Source organism: Dipodomys spectabilis, unplaced genomic scaffold, assembly GCF_019054845.1.
Source record: "Dipodomys spectabilis isolate Male_0828 unplaced genomic scaffold, ASM1905484v1 ptg000019l, whole genome shotgun sequence".
NCBI classification, from domain to species: Eukaryota; Metazoa; Chordata; class Mammalia; order Rodentia; family Heteromyidae; genus Dipodomys; species Dipodomys spectabilis.
In genome coordinates, this window is record NW_024870696.1 from 4,963,076 (window position 1) to 4,967,500 (window position 4,425).

Sequence of the window (4,425 nt, forward strand, 5' to 3'; positions counted from 1 at the left end):
AAACAGTACAATTGAAAAGCTCACACATGAGTAATTTATTTCTCTATTAAGAAATATGTGGAATGAACAAGTAGAATCTGTGCTAAACTAGGCATTTCAGGAATAGTTAGGGGTTCTGCTATCTTTGAGCCATGATTTTTCATGGTTGTTTTTTTCGAGAAAGAAACAAAAACAAAAATAAAAAAACCCAAGCCCAGTTTCTTGAAAGCAAATGAGATACGAACTGTTGATATAAGTTATGCTGAAATTTCTTTGGTGAGGATATGCACATATATCCACATATAGTTAGAAAACGCTGCTTTGGGGAAGAAAGAGAATGTTAAAGGCAGATACTGAAGGCTCATTTGTAGTGTTAGCTACTCATGATGCAGATTTGGAGGACGGATTTCAAAGGCAGCTGTGAGAGAAAAGACCTTGAAATTCTACTCTGTACCCACAATTAACCAGCAAATTACCTGGTTGGAGGCAAAGCTGAAAGAGTAGAGAGCACCAAGCAGTCAAGCAACAATACCTGAGACTGTGGGCTCAAATAATAGTACCAAAAGGATTCAGTTTCAGTTTTCTACGTGTGAATAGCCAATTCTGCCTGCAGCATTTTATGAGGAAGCTATATTGCTTCTATCCAGTGTTTTTGGATACATTATTAAATATTAACTATAGAGGTGTGGATTCATTTATTCATCTTCTATTGTATTCCATTGATCCTCAGACCTATTCTTCCACCAGTGCCAAGCTGTTTTTATTACCACAGCTTTGTGCTTATTTGAAGTTTGTTACTGATATTCCTCTAGCACTGTTCTTCCTGCTAAGGATTGTTTTTGCTATTACTCCTTGAGGAATTCTGTTAGTTTCTATACTACTGTCAGGAAGACAGATGGTAAACTTTTACCATCTCAGATTTTTTTGTACATTTAGTCCATATCCCATTTATTTTCCAGAACAAAAAACTGCATAATTAATTTAAAATATATAGCTAATAACCACTATGCTGAAATCACTATGTTGGAGATACCGTTTTCTTTATTTTGGATAGTTCTATATTTTAGTGTGCTTATGTTTGTTCTGACATTTCTAAATTTTAGATAACATTTCAGCTATGTGAAATATTTAATGTATAAGTTTCTTGAGCATGATAAGTTCTGTCTAATTTTCATGTAAATAAATTTGCCATATTTCTCTTCAAACATTTAGAATATGTACAGGCTTTAAATGAGAAAATAAATTATTCACCCTTAGATGCCAATACATCAGATGTGAAGAAATTTTGGATGTTCACTTTACTTCACCTGGATATCAAGACCCTTCACAACACTTAAAAAAAAATTGGGCTGGGAAAGTGGCTCAGTGGTAGAGTGCTTGCCTCCCATGCATGAAGCTCTGGGTTTGATTCCTCAGCACCACATAAATAGAGAAAGCTGGAAATGGCACTGTGGCTCAAGTGGTAGAGTGCTAGCCTTGAGCTGAAGGGCTCAGGGAGAACACACGGGCCCAGAGTTCAACCCCCATGACTGACCAAAAAAAGTTAATTCTTAGGTTTTTTGAGGCTATTACAATAGGAGTTCCTTTCCTAATTTCAGCTTCATTCTTCTCATTCTAGGTATATAGAAAATCTACTGATTTGGGGGTTAGTTTAGTTTAGTTTTGTTTTGTTTTTTTGGGTCCGGCCATAGGGCCTGAACTCTGAGCCTGGGCGCTGTGGGTTAGTTTTATATAAAACTAACAAAATATAAACTATAAAACAACAAAATGTAAACTTTATAATTATATATAACTATATATGATATATATAACTATCTATAACAATATATGATAAACTATAACATAAATATAACTATAGAACTAACAAAATATAAACTATATAAAAGCAAAATTTTTATAAAACTTTAAATTTTATATCAACTTAAGTAACTTGGGAGAGGAGTTAGGAGCTTCTAAATACAGAATCATGTCATCTGCAAAGAGCAAAAGTTTTACTTCTTTCTCTATGTGGACTCCATTTATGTTTGTCCTTTGTTTTACTGTTCTTGCTAGGAATTCCAGTACTGTATTGAAGAGGAGTGAAAAGATTGGATATTCTTGTCTTATTCCTGAATTTAGAGGAAATGGTTTTAACTTTTCACCAATATGTATAATATTGGCTGTAGTTTTGTCATATATAGCCTTTATTATATTGAGGGACATTCCATGGATTCCTAGCTCCTCCAGAGCTTTTATCATGAAGAGGTGTTGGAATCTTGTCACATACTTTTTCTTGTCACATACTTTTGAGATGATCATGTGGTTGTTGTCCTTGCTCCTGTTGTTGTGTTGAATTACATTAATTGACTTGCAGCTGGCATGGATGTAGGCATTGCTGCAGCATAAATGGTATCAGTAGCTTTCCCAGGGGGCTAGCTCTGACTTTCCTCTTCACCCAGACTGAAATTACCCTCAGCCTTTACGACTTGTCCAGATTACTGTTGTTGTTTATTTTTATTTTTTTTGGCGGGGGGAGGTTGAGTAGTTCCTTTTACTTTCTTCTTTTTTTCCAGTAAGATTTTAGAGACTTTTCGGTTTTGTAATTCTAAGGTGTTTCGCTGGCTGGGAGCTGAGCTGCAATTTGGAAGGCTGAGCTAGTCCTACTTCAATGCTGAGGGGTGGGGCTGCCTCCCACTGGGCGAAGCCTGCTTCCCCCTTGGGAGGGCATTTGTTTTCTACAGAGTGTTTCTTGGGCAGGGGGAGGGGTTCCCTTCAAGATGCTGTTCTCTGGGAGAATGGGGTACTCACACTTTCCCTTGGTGTGTCAGGTCTGTGATGTGACAAGTTGTCTCTGAGTCCCTGTGTGGCGGATTTGGCTGTGGGTTCATGTTTCTGGTCTTTAAATTCTCCCTGAAGTTACCTGGAAAATCTAACTGCCAGTGTCTCAGCTGCTGATGCTGCTGATGCTGCCCAGGAGGCACGCACTTTAATTGTCTTCTTATATAGGCAGTTTGTAATTTTCTTTTTGGTATAAATCCCTGTATAATTATAGCTTACTTAGCATGTCTTTCTAGACAGGGAAAGCCTGTGGAACCCTAAAACTCTTTTCTTCGGAAGGAGCTTAGGTGGTTCCCTGTTTTCTTTTCTGGCCTCCAACTTCTCTGTACCCCTCATGGGTTTTATTTTATGGGAAAAAAAATTAAAGAGTTCTCAGTCTTCTATATTTTTAACTTCATATAATAGGTACCTTTATTGATCATTAATAACCTTAATATGCTCTTATTAATTAAATATTAAAATATTAAATTAATTTACTTCTGATTAATTATTATCTAATATCTTTCATTCACTGCCTGTGAATTGGCAGGAAGTAACTGTATGCTGACCTGTGTGCTTGTTCTGCCAGGTAAAAATGAGAATATGAAGATGTTTTGACCAATCAGGGGCGATGTTCAAGGAGTCTTAAGAAGTGCCTGCTTCTTAGGAGGGATAGGACATATTTATGATGAGCTGGAAGATTATCACAGTGGTAGATAGGAAGTGTCACACAAAACAGGAAATACCAGGGTTTTTTGTTGTTGTTTTTTGTTTGTTTGAAGACACAGAAGAAACAACAACAAAAAATCCACAATAAGTAAAACTGAAAATTTTGACCATAAAATTTAATATGATATGTGCATATTGATAACCATGATCCCCTACTGATAACAAAAATGATTATTAAAATAAACAAATTGTCAGGAAAGAGAAATTTCCCATAGACACTAGTGTCTATGTCAACATGTGCAATGTAGGTAGGATATAACTCCCCATTCATTAAGTGTGAGTTGGGCATAGAGACTTTCTTTCAATGAGTATGAAAGACCCCCTCCCCAACCACCCAGACCCCGAGTCCCTTTATAGGGGAGCAGAATTTTGTGTCTAACCAAGCAATTTCTGGCTTCTGTATAAACATGCTTTGCTAAGAAAATTATGTTACCCCACACTCTCCCCCTTTTGGTAACCAAGTAGCAGCCTCACAAGTTAATCAATAAGCGCACATCCTGCTAGCCGACCCTGCAGCTGGCCTCCCTGAAAGGAACAAACCACAGGTGCTGACTCGGATAAAGGTCATTTCCTCATACCAAGGGCCGGAGGCATGCAACTCGGCACATACGCCCTGTTGAACCCCATCTAAGCAATGATTGGTCAAGTTGTAAGATTTGTTTTTAAAAGGATTGGCTGCCTGCGTGCAGACCTAGTTGTAATACTTTAAATTTACTGGCTGAAAAAGCGCGGGCTCTGTTGTAACGGACTAAGGGGTCCTATAAAAGGACCATCCCCGAGACTGCTCGGGGCTCCCAGCCACTGACCCGAACCTTGCAGATCTCGAGGTCACGTGCACCTGGGAGCCTGGGCATGCCCAAATAAAACCCTCTTGCCTTTGCATCTGGTGTCGTCTGACTGGTGCTTGGGGCAGAGAGGTCC